The sequence below is a fragment of the Pan paniscus genome, chromosome 5, assembly GCF_029289425.2.
Source record: "Pan paniscus chromosome 5, NHGRI_mPanPan1-v2.0_pri, whole genome shotgun sequence".
In the NCBI taxonomy this organism is placed as follows: Eukaryota; Metazoa; Chordata; class Mammalia; order Primates; family Hominidae; genus Pan; species Pan paniscus.
This window is the reverse complement of record NC_073254.2, coordinates 58567609-58580095: the sequence shown is the minus strand read 5'-3', so window position 1 is coordinate 58580095 and position 12487 is coordinate 58567609. Positions and strand designations below refer to the sequence as shown.

Here is a 12487-nt window from a genome sequence, read left to right as displayed (position 1 = left end):
TTTCCATGGCTGCTCCTCCCCACCCACCACCCCAATAGAGGCTGACAGGAAGGACTCCCAAGCAGGGCACAGCAGCCATATGAGTTAGTGGGTGTATGAGCCATCCAGGACAGGGGTAGGGCTCAGCACACAGGAAGGGCCACTCCTGGGGTGTCCTGAGCCCCTATCTGCCAGCTCGGCTTGTCTCCCTAGGCCCATGGAAAGCTGGCTCAAAACTCCCCACCTCCAGGAAGGCGTCACCATGCCTCGCTTGTTTGTGGCCAGCCCAGCGCTGCTCTCAGCTCCCACTTTTCACTTGTTTCTCTGCCTCTTGTCCCCTTTCCCAGATCCACCAAGCGTCTATGGGCAGACTGTTTTTTCCTGCACTTCCTAGTGGCCAGCAGAGGGCGCCGCCAAAAGACTGAGGCCACCACGGAGGGAACAGAATAATCGGCTTTTTGGGGTCTAGCCACTGTGCAGAGCCCAGGCGCGTGGGTCGGTGTCGGGTGTGTGTGTACGTATGTGTGTGTAATGAAACTGGACGCCTTCCTTCCCGGCGATCTTGACTTAACCTGTCAGCAGAGGGCTTGAGGTTAGACCACAGGTTGAACCTAGGTGGCTGCTGGAGAGGTAAGGTGGCTCTTGGCAGGAAGAGGAGGATGAGTGAGTTGCTCCCTTCTAGCAACCCAAATGGGAAGGGACAACGGAGGTTGCCAGCTTTCCTCCCTGACCCTGGAAGAAGGGTTGGGAGGGGTTGCACAGAATAGCTGGTGTCCCACCCTGTGGGAGGAACTGCTATGGACATCTGGGCCACATCTGGTTTCCTGGCAAGGCAGGGAGCTGGTTTGTTTGGAATCCTTGGTCCACCGCTTGGTGGTCCCTCACCATTACATTCTAGGAGGACCCTTTACAAACAGGTGTATAGGGCGCAGCCCTGTAATGCGAGTGAGTCCACAGCAACCTAGTCGTGGTCACACTCCTTTGGAAGTGGCCCTAGGGGCCTGGGCAGCAGCCTGCTCCTCTGCGCCACTCGACCTTTCTGTGGCCATGTTGGAGTCTGCATGCTGAGATGCTGCCCTTTCCCCTTGGAAATGCTGGGAAATGTGCTCTGGTGTCCATCCTGGCCATGCCTCTTCCTCCAGGTGGGATAAGAGATGAAAAGGGGAGTTAGTCTGCAGTACCTCTTAGGGACCCCACCCCATGAAAGGCGGAGTGGGGAAGTGCTTGCTGTTGGGTCACCTCCACGAAAGCTTGGGAATGCGGTTGGGACGGGTAGCGGGAGGAGGGGTCAGCAGGAGTGGTTCTTTCTTGGGTCTGGATTCTGGGCTTGGGGGACGAGACAACACGGAGAAAACCCCTCTTGGTCGGCTTGGTTCCAGGAGGCTCAGGCCGGGAGATGGCCGTAATGGCCTTGCAGAGAGAAGCGGGAGCGGGGGAGGGGGAAGGCTGAGCATCGAGCCCACCCGGACTCTCCCTCTGTCCTCCCCGCTGCGGGGGCCCACCCCCTCGCCCCCACCCCTCTATCTCCAGGGCCGCCGCGGCCCCTCCCCGAGACCTGGGCGCCGCCTCCCCCTCCCCTCCCCCTCCCACCCAGCGCTGCAGCTGCTGCCGACGGACCATTCTGCACGTAGCGAATGGAGGAGACGCACAAGGGAGGCCTCAAGTGCGCGCGCGCGGGAGCCGGAGCCGCGCGGGCGGGGGAGCGGCTGCGGGCGCGCGTGCGCGTGCGGCGCCGGCTTTGATCGCGCGCGCCGAGCTCCGGAGCGCGCCGCTCTTCTGAGCGCCGGGGTTGGGGATGCTGGGCGGTGAGCCTCCGTACCCTCTCCACTCCGCGCACGCTCTGTTACCCCTCCAGCAAACCCCGCCTCCAGCCAGGACCCTTTTCAGTTGCCACCCCAATAGTACTGTCCTCTGCGCGTAGTAGGGTCTTCTGTTACGGGGTGCCGGGTGACGGATGGTATAGTCAGCCAGGTCCTGGGCTAGGGGTTTACAGAGTTCAGAACATGCCCGTGTTCATGACCATATAGTTTCACTTTTGCCCCAGGATCTCTCAGCCTGGAGGCCCTCACCCGCCCGCCTCTGCTGCACCTCAATCCTAGGCAAGCCCCCATAAAGCCCCTTATAAGGGCTTGGGAAGAAAAAACAAAGGAGTGCTTTGACTTTTATTTCCTCTGGGATGGGGAACTCCCAAGGGAGTTCATTTCCCTTTCACCCCCTCCTATGTCACCTGCACAGCTCCTACTCCCTGGGGTGTCCAGGACTCTGCTGGGCCCTGCCCACACCACTGACAAAGGTGTGGTATGGTAAGCACAGAGTCTGCGTCCTGGGACAACCCAGGGAGTACAGGGAGGCTGTGTCAGGCTATGGCAGGCAGGGCCTTCATCTTGGAGGTGTCTCCTGACTTTCAGGGGCACTCTCTTCACTTCCTGAATCCCTGATCAGGAAGGGGATTGGCAAGTGGCTGGCCTGCCACCTGGGCCACTGGCAAGTGGGTGGCCGGGGGGGGCTGTCTTCCTTCCCTGGATGGGCTACGTTGGCACCTCACTCCACCTTCCCCACTGTGCATCCTGGCTCTCCTGGCTAGGTGGGCATTGGGCAAGACAGGTGGCAGGGCCTTGCAAAGGGATGTCTGAATGGGGTCGGTGGTGTTTTGAACCTCCCTGTGGGAGTGAACTGAAGGGGACTGGTCTGTGGAATGTGCAGGTGGAGGTAGCTGAGAGCTCTTTGTCACGTACTAACTTAAACTGGCCCCAGTTGTTTGACCCCTCTGAGCCTCAGTTTTCTGTGTAATGGGAGTACAGCATTCACCCAGCGGGGCTGTTGAGGATTAAAATATAATCTGCCTATAACATGCCTCATATGTTGGAGGCATGTATGAGATAAACCTTTCTTTATTATTGTGTTTGAACTGGCTGAAAGTCTGGGGACATTTCCCTCAGCTTTGTTTCCATGGATAGAGTGAATTCAAATCCCGGAGCTGGCAGCTCCTTGGAATTTGAAGGTGGGCTTTGAGAAAACTGTAAAGAGGCCAGTAACATGTCATGTTTATGTCACCATCCAAGAATGAACCATTTCATACTAGTTTTCCAGACATTAATAGCTGAAACCTTAAAAAGAGATATTTTGGATAGGAATCACTAGTGGATATTACACGCTTTCCGGGCTTTTAATCAGAGGTTACAGAACATGTGAGTCTTCATGACTCAGGGTTGTGGTTACAAGGGTCCATCAGTATCCTGGTTGTAATACAGTGAAAATCCAAGGCCTTTTTTGGCCCCACACCAACGGCTCATTCCATGAAGGCTACATTTTCATAGTTCTTGTGTCTACTTTTATAGTACTTTATCACTTCATCAACTCTCTCCGTATAAACTATCACTTCTGTTACCATCACTTTGCCTGCCTCCAAGGCAGACCACCAAACCCACCCTATTCTCAACTTGTTTCTGTTTGGCTGTGGGCTGAGACGTCCGAAAATCACATCTGTTGGAAGATGTGAAAAACAACAAGATCTTTTGAACTTGACAAATTATATTAAAGTTCATCTGGAGAAATAAACATGCAAAAAGAGCGTGGAAAGTCCTGAAAAAGAAGTATTATAAGGGACGACTAGTGCTACTAAAATGTTGTAGAAAGCTCCAATAATAAAATAGTTGGGTACTGGCACAGGAACAGACAGGCAGATCAAAGGAGCAGAGTAGAGGCCAGACACACACCCGTGAACAAATGGAAATTAAATATATGATAAAGTGACATTTTAGATCAGAGGAGAAAAGATGAATTATTCAATCAAATTGGACAACTGGTTAGCTGTTAAGGGGGAAAAAAAAGAAATCCAGCTCCCCACTTCATCTCTTATTCTGAAATAAATCCCAGATGGAGTAAAGATTTAAATGTAAAAAGGAAACCATAAAATTACTAGAAGAAAACATCCGAAAGTCTAAAAGTGTATGTTCTTGGATTGGGGAAAGTTTGACACAAAACCTAGGAGTCACAAAGGGAAATAATTTTTAAAAATTGGCTGTATTAAAATATGACGTAGGGTGTTGTGTTACATGCCTGTAGTCCCAGCTACTTGGGAGGCTGAGGTGGGAGGATAACTTGAGCCCAGGAATTTGAGGCCAGCCTGGGCACCACAGTGAGACTCCATCTCTGAAAAAAAAATGTGTTTTTAATGTAATATCCTGAATTCTAAAGACAACCGTCTGGAAAAAATATTTTTAACATAGATGACCGATGAGTTTTTACAAGTCAATAACGAAAATAAAAACGAATAGAAAAATGGGCAAAGCACATAAACCGGTAAGGGAATACTAATGGTTAACAAGCAGGTGAAAATGCTCACCCTCAGTCAAAATAGAAGAAATCAAAATGAAGACATGAGAAGATTCTCTTTTCGCCAATTTGATTGACAACAACTAAAATGGGCAACCCCTCACTGTGTGGACACAGACATCCTCAGAGCTGGGGGGGAGGACAGTTGCACCTGTGAAGGGGATTGGCAGTATACATGAGAAGAATTAATTCACAAACCATGGACTCGAGGGTTCCATGTCTAGGAATTTATCAGATGCACTGTTATAAATGTCACAAGTGTTCAAAGTATACATACAAGTGTGTTCATTGCAGTTTTGCTTCCAAACCTGAAAAACTGGAAGCAACATTAAGTCCATTAATAGGGCACGGATTGGATATGTTATGATGCATCCAAACACCAATAGTATGCAGTGGTTGAAAAGAGTGAGGTTGAGGTTGTGTGTTGATATTCACTAAGTAGAAAAGCAAGTGGCAAGACATTGCTTGGGTGGTGCTACTCCATGAAGGGTGTGCCCTCTGCCAGCATGGGCATGGAGCCTATTAGAAATCCAGAATCTTCAGCCAGTTGAAGTGGCTCATGCCTGTAATCCCAGCACTTTGGGAGGCCAAGGCAGAAGGATTGCTTGAGCCCAGGAGTTCAAGACTAGCCTGGGCAGCATGGCAAAACCTCTCTACAAAAAATTAGCCTATAGTCCCAGCTACTAGGGATGCTGAGGCAGGAGGATCGCTTGAGCCTGAGAGGTGGAGGTTTCAGGGAGCCAAGATGGCGCCACTGCACTCCAGCCCAGGTGACAGAGAGAGACCCTGTCTGAAAAAACAAACAAAAAAGAAACCTGGAATCTTGGGCCACCGTAGAACTACGGGATCAGAAACACTAGGGATGGAGCCCAGCAGTCTGTGGTTTTAACATGTTCTCTGTATGATTCTGATGCATACTCATGTTTGAGAAGTACTGATGAGGAGTATGTCACTGTATATGTAAAAAATGGATAAAAACCAGTTAGCCCTTCTGCCTCTAAAATTTCAGAGTCACCAGAAAAGGCTGTCCATGACCAGAGTGAGAAGGGATGGAAAAGTCCACTTTTCACTTTATGTGTTTCTGAACTGTTCAGACTTTTTGCCACGAGAATATATTACTTTGGTTTTTTTAAAAAGTAGTTAACTCTGGAGACTGAGGCAGGAGAATCGCTTGAACCTGGGTAGCGGAGGTTGCAGTCAGCCGGGATCAAGCCACTGTGCTCCAGCCCGGGTGACAGAGCGAGACTCCGTCTCAAAAAAAAAAAAAGTAGTTAATAAATAAAAAAAGCTACCCAAATGGAGAAAGAAAATGTGGTACATACATACAATGGAATATTATTAAGCCTTAAAAAGGAAGAAAATTGTGACACATGCTGTAACAGGGATGAACTTTAAGGACATTGTGCTAAGTGAAATCAGCAAATCACAAAAGGACAAATATTGTATAATTCCACTTTAATGAGGTAACTAAGGTAGTTAGATTCATAGAGACAGAAAGTAGAATGGTGGTTGCCAGGGGCTGGAGAGATGGGGAGTTAGTGTTCAATGAGCAGAGTTTCTATTTTGTAAAATGAAAAGAATTCTGGAGATGGATGGTGTTGATGGTTGCACAACAATGTGAACATATGTAATGTGAACGTATGTAATGTGAATGTATTTAATGTGAATGTATTTAATGCCACTGAAATGTACACTTAAATATGGTTAAAATGGTAAATGTTATGTTTTGTGTATTTTATCACAAATTTTTTAAAGTTTAAAAAGCTACCTTTAGGTGTGTAAAGCAGGGTTAGTGATTGCATCTGGCAGGTTCTGTGAGAGCCTCCATCTAGGTTACAGAGTATGTATTTGAGGGTTGGGCTTCTTGAGAACTCTCTCCTGCCGAGCCCAATTGGAGCAAGTCTTGGCTTCCAGTAAGAGTGAGGCCGCGTGTTTGCCCACACAGTGGGAAGCCAACCTAAGAACTTGCTGCCTTGAGGGATGGGATAGGCTGACAATAGGGACAGATAGGAGAGTGGTTTGGTGACTTGCTGGAAGACAGAGGCATGCTAGGTTACTGGGGAAGCTGGATCCTTGCCCCTTCCCTGCTGCCTCTGCTGAGACCCTTCCCTGGACTGGGGAGGGGCTTGCTCTCCTAGAGGGTCAAAGCGCTGCAGGAAGTGTGGTAAGCCAGTGGCCCTGGGGAGATGGCTCCTATGGGGACAGGAGGGAGAGAGGGCAGGATGAGTAGGATTGTGGGGCAGGGCATGGGTTTCTTGGGAACAAGACTGTGCTCAGACATCTGGCTGGAGCAAAGACTGTACTTGAAAAAGGGATCAGGCCAGGGTGGGGTGACGGGGAGGGGGCACTGGATGTGGGAGAACCTGCCCAAGCTGGGCCTGGCTCAGCCAACTGACTGGGACCCAGAAGCAGGGGACAGCAGGTGGGCTTCCACCTGTCCTTCTGCCAGCTGGGGGAGCGGGCTCCTGCACCAGGCCCTGGGGACTTCTCCAGGTGGCCCATTCTGGCCTGGATGCACAGCTGCCCATGCCACCCTAGACCCTCCCTCCCCAGGCACCGAAAGTCTGGGTTCCAGGAACTAACTAGGGAGACCTGTGGCCAAGGAAGGGTCCAGAGGTGAGGAGGCCCTGCAGCTAAACTGGCTAGGCTGATGGGGACACAGAACCCCACCCCAGGACCAGCACAGGTCAGTACATAGCATGCCCTCATTCAATCCTACCCAGCAAACCCCTTTCAGGAAGCTGGAGACCAGTCCCTGAGCTCAGGGAGCTCGCAGTCTGGCCGAGAGAGGAGCTACCCTGACTCAGGCAGAGTGGGTATTGACCACAAGCCTGGCTGCATCACCTCCAAGACATGATCTGTCCTGACTCTGTGACAGCCTCAGACTTCAGTCTGCCCATCTGTGTAATGGGGTTGATATCTTAGGGTGCCCTCAGCCATGGCAATGCCCAATTGTCAGTGTTAGGTGGGAGGCACCGACTCTGATCCTGCCAGCCTGGAGATGGGGTTGTCAATGGAAAAAGGAGAGCACAGAAGTCCAGCCCCAATCTCCACATGGCTCTGTGTTTTATTTCCCTGAAAAAGGCACAGGAGGTCAAGAGGAGGCAGGGAGGAGTGGGGGATAGAGGGCTGGGAAAGCCCAGCTCCTCGTATTGAAAGGTGATTAGGGAGTGGGGAGGGATTCCCAGGCCTGTCCAGCTGTTTCCTGCTTCCTTCACTACCAAATGTATACACTGTAAGGTCGGGCTGCCCCCTCACAGGGACCCACTGGGGTAGGAGGCCTCTCCCTCTGCTAATCCAGGTGGCTACAGCATAGGATAAGGGAAAGCTAATGGTGTTGGGACCCACTTCCTGTGCTGATTTGGACTCATGGAAGCAGGAACCTGCCAAGCTTGGCTTCCTCAGGCCACGGGCATAGCTGCCCAGGCTTGTCTGCCCACTCCCCATGCTCAAATGGTCCTGAAGAGCCCCTAGCTGAGGGCAGTGGGCATGAGATCATGCTACAAAATGCCTGTGCTCTCAGCTATACACCCCCCACCAGGCCCAGGCAGGCCCTGCCCACACATCCTGTGGGTCTCGCCTGCCCAGCTACCCATGGTGATTTAACGTGAGAGACTGGGGCTAGACTGTGGGAGAGACCACCCAGAGGGGTGAGTGGGTGAACTGGGAACAGGCTGCTCACTGAAGAAGCCCCTGCCAGTAAGCATGATTGTCCTTCCTCAGGAGGGTGGCCTGGTGGGAAGTAGATGCCCCACCCCACCCAGTCTGAAAACCCCCAGATGATATTGGGGATGGTGGATGAGTTGCCTGTTTTAGATGCTAAAGGAGATCTAGTTCTGACCTAGTTTGATGGGATTGACACAGTGCCTGTCTTCATGGAATTCAGTCTGAAGGAGACACAGCCCTGTCCACAGGGAACCCCAGTCTGAGGAGAGACGCAGTCCCATCCTCAGGGAGCCCCAGTCTGAGGGAGACACAGCCCTGTACTCAGGGAGCCCCAGTCTGAGGCGGGAGACAGCCCTGAGTCAGGGAGCCCCAGTCTGAGGGGAGACACAATCCGGTCCTCAGGGTGCCCCAGTCTGAGGGAAGACGCAGCTCTGACTCAGGGAGCCCCAGTCTGAGGGGGGAGACAGCCCTGACTCAGGGAGCCCCAGTCTGAGGGGAGACACAGTCCCATCCTCAAGGTGCCCCAGTCTGAGGGAGACACAGCCCCATCCTCAGGGAGCCCCAGTCTGAGGGAGACACAGTCCCATCCTCAAGGTGCCCCAGTCTGAGGGAGACATAGCCCCATCCTCAGGGAGCCCCAGTCTGAGGGACACACAGCCCTGTACTCAGGGAGCCCCAGTCTGAGGGGGGAGACAGCCCTGACTCAGGGACCCCCAGTCTGAGGGGAGACGCAGCTCTGACTCAGGGAGCCCCAGTCTGAGGGGAGACACAGCCGTGACTCAGGGTGCCCCAGTCTGAGGGGAGACGCAGCTCTGACTCAGGGAGCCCCAGTCTAAGGGGAGACACAACCCGGTCCTCAGGGTGCCCCAGTCTAAGGGGAGACACAGCCCAGTCCTCAGGGTGCCCCAGTCTGAGGGGAGACACAGCCCTGCCCTCGGGGAACTCCCACTTGAGGGGAAATGCCCTGTGCTCCCTGCTTCCTCCCTTGCATGTTATTTTCCCACCCAGCCCCGTCCTCTGCTCTCCTGAAGGTTTCCTGCCCTAGGAAGGAATTGAGTGGGTGAACTGGAGCTCCCGACTTGTTGTGGGCCTCCTCCCCGCTGACTCCCTGTCTGCTCACTGTCCCTTCATGGAGACTGTGAACCGAGTATGAGGGTTCCAGGTGGGGAGACCAAGTCATAGTGACTCGGGGTGGACTGGTCACTCCCCTCCCATCACCCAGAGTGGGTGTGTGAAAGGCAACATGAGGGCCAGGGGGAGGAAAAGAAGAGGCTCCTTCTAGCTCCAAGCCCCAGCCACCCTCTCCCATGTGCTGGAGCCGCGCATACGTGTGGGAGATACCATGTACTGCGTCTCAGCGGACATGTGAGGCTGGGGTGTATCAGGGATCAGGAGTTGGAGATGAGGAAGGCAGATGCAGCTCAGCTGTTCAGGACAGTGAGCCCAGCCACCCTAGATGTGGTAGCACTTCTGTCTCCCCCACCCTCTGTCTTCTAGGCTCCCAGAAGCCCCTCTGTGGAAGCCCCCTTAGCCTGGGCGCGAACAAGGATTCTCCTTCCTTACTTTGAGGAGTTCTCAGGTGGGCATGGTGGGGAGTGGTGCCTGAGAGGGCTAGAGCAGGGCCTGCCTGCATTCCCATGTGCACACACATGCATGCTTAACCTGAGTGCCCGTGGGGGCAGACAGGGCTCCCTGAGGACAGAGGGCAGGAGCTAAGTCTCCCCCTTCATTTTAGTGGCCGCCTGATGTGGGGACTATGTCTCCCCCATCTTACAGGAGCTCCTTAAGAGCAGAGCTGTGTCTCTCCCATCAGATTGGAGGGTCTGAAGGAAGCCAGGAAGGGTGTCAACACACAAATGCACAGCGCTCACTCAGGCACCTGCTCCCTCAGACATAGACACCTCAAGCTGGGGTTCCCTGCGAACAGAGGCTGAGTCCCCAGTCACAGTTGTAATTCCCTTAAGGCAGAAAGTGATAAAACTTCCCTGTCAGATTGGGAGTTCCCTGAAGGCAGAGCTCCTTTCTCTCCTGAGAGAAAAGAATGTCTCCCCCGTCAGACTGGGAGCTCACTGAAGGCAGCAGCTGTGTCTGCTACCCCATCAGCTCAGGGTCCCTCTGAGGGCAGGGGCTGAGCCTTGCCTCTCAGGCTGCTTCCTCTAGAGTCCCTGCAGCTCCCTTTCTTGTCCTGTTTGGCCACCTCCCTCCTGTGATCTCCTGTGATCCGCCTGTGGTCACTTCATTGTCAGTGGCTGGGAAGGCAGCAGATTAGACACAGCCAGTGACTCAGCCCCCATGGCCTTTCTTCCCCTGCCTGGGCAGCCTCATCATGGTGGGGAAACCCCTCTGCTTCCTGCCTTCTCTGACGTCTATGTCCATTTCTCCTGTCCTCCCAGCCAGATCCCTTCCCTGCCCACACACGCTGTAGTCCTAATCTGCTAGCAGAAATCACGAGGAAGTTTTCTGGGAGGGGTGTGTCCCAGATGTGGCTTCACTGTGTCTTTACCAGCCGGGATGTAGATGTCCATTTGACATATGAGGAAACAGCCCCAGTGACGTGAAAGGACCTGTACAGAGCCACACAGCTCTGGTAGCCAACTGAGACTGGGCCCAGGGTCCAAGCTCCTTGAATAAGGCCTGACTGTACATGTGTGCACATAACAGGGAGGCAGGGGCTCATCCGGCCCCATCCTCCCCTGGCCCCACAGTGGGCACTCACAGTCTTCCTCGGGGGGAAGACAGGGAGAACCCAGTGCCTGTGGAAGGTTAAACAGTGCGTGGGCTGAGCAAGCGTGCCGGGGCTACCTGGCCGGGCATGCTAGGGGCTTGCAGCAGACCTCAAGTGCCAGGGAATGGAGCCGCTCTGTAGGTTTGGACAGAGGAAGTGGAGGCTGGGATGGTGGGCTTCAGGCAGCGAGGCAGAAGACATTCTAATTATTCAGTCAAAGGAGGCTTTGAGCTCTGCTGGGTGAAGGGGAGGAGGATTTGTGCAGCAGCTTCCACCAGTGAGGCACATGTGGCTGTACCTTCCTCACTGCATCACTGCACCCATTTCACAGGTAAGGAAACATTGGCCCAGAGAGGGCCTTCACTGGCCCTAGAGCATGCATTTCCAGGCCTGAGCCCATGTCTGTCTGACCCCAAAGCCATCATTTCTGTGGGGTAGAGGGCTGAGCACCAGCCAGTCACGACCCTGCTTTGTTGAGGAGTGGTTTAGCTCTGGAGTCGGTCTGCTTGGATTTGAATCCTGACTCTGTCCCTACCAGCTGTATGGTTGTGGGTAAGTCACTCAACCTCTCTGTGCCTGTTTCCCCAGATAGTAATAAGCATAGTATAGTACTACTTCTTGTATAAGCTTGTTAAGAGGAACAGTTGGTATTTGTGAACTGGTGACCTAGAACATTCAAATGAAGCTGTTGGCCTCTTTCTTTCTTCTCTTCCACCCAACCCCTTCAGTCCAAGGGGAGAACAGTTGTTCAGAGTTGGGACTTGGCGAGATGCGGCTAAGATCTCTCTGAGAACGAGAGACTCATCAAGGGGTACTCAGGGCCTGCTCAAGCCCCTCCTTGGGAATGGGATGCAGGGAAACAGGAAGCCTAACTTCCCACTGGTCCCATTCCTCCTGGGCCCCCAGTCCCCTCCCCACTGTGGAGTGTGGGCATGTGGAACTCTGGCACGTACCCGGTGATAAGGGCCACCCAGCAGGCAGGACGTGGGCTACGTGAGGGACCAATGGAGGCGGCTGCTTTGGCCAGCGGCTGCCTGCCCAGCTCAAGGGGCCAAGGCCAGGAGGCTGGGCCATGGGGTCCATTGTCTGCCTGCCGCCCCCACCCCTCTGGCGAGCACAAGCTCAGCAACAGCCGGCAGCGGGCCCTTGGCAGAAGCTCGGTCCTGTTCCCCCCACACAGGCACGCCCTGGCCTGCACGTCTTCGCCTGGGCCTCCAGCCATGATGGCGCTGCCCGCTGTGCTGACCAGTGCTGCCACTGGCCTCTAGGGGGCACTGCTTGGGCACTTAGGAAGTCCTTGCAGGGTGAGCCAGGGCCTGGGGCCCTCATCATGGGGTTGTCAGAAGCTCAGCCCATTGGGGTAGGGCAGACTGGGGAGAGGGCAGAGGCAAGATGGGTCACCTGGACAGAGGGTGGAGCAAGGTGACCCCCAGGATGTGGCCTTGGAGAGTTATAGAAATGTCCTTGTCAAACTCCAGGTCTACAACAGGTGGGCAAGGGGGTAGGAAGCTAGTGTTGACCAGCAGTGTGACTTTGGGCCTCCTCCCTCAGGTCTCAGTTTCCTTATCTGTATAACTCAGGGACTGGAGAGGACCCATCTCTAGGTTTAATGTTCTGTGATTCGTGGCACATTTGCTCTTCCTGGCTGGGTTCAGCCCCAGTTGAAACCAGTGGACAAGATGGGGCATGTCTTGATCTGTGTCTCCCTTTCCCACTTCTCCATCAAAGTGGTAGAAGGGCTGGGGTTTCTGCAGCCCAATACCCTTGGGAGTCATTGAGGTG

General features: G+C 53.6%; 1 long non-coding RNA gene across 1 annotated transcript in view; it reads left to right on the top strand.

Moving 5' to 3' along the window:
• The first annotated feature begins 451 nt into the window (after positions 1-451).
• LOC103784104 (uncharacterized) overlaps positions 452-12487 on the top strand; it is an 80094-nt gene continuing 68058 nt past the window's right edge. The window contains exon 1 of the long non-coding RNA XR_010112432.1: positions 452-609. This is a non-coding gene — a long non-coding RNA (uncharacterized LOC103784104). The remainder of the gene's footprint in view (positions 610-12487) is intronic.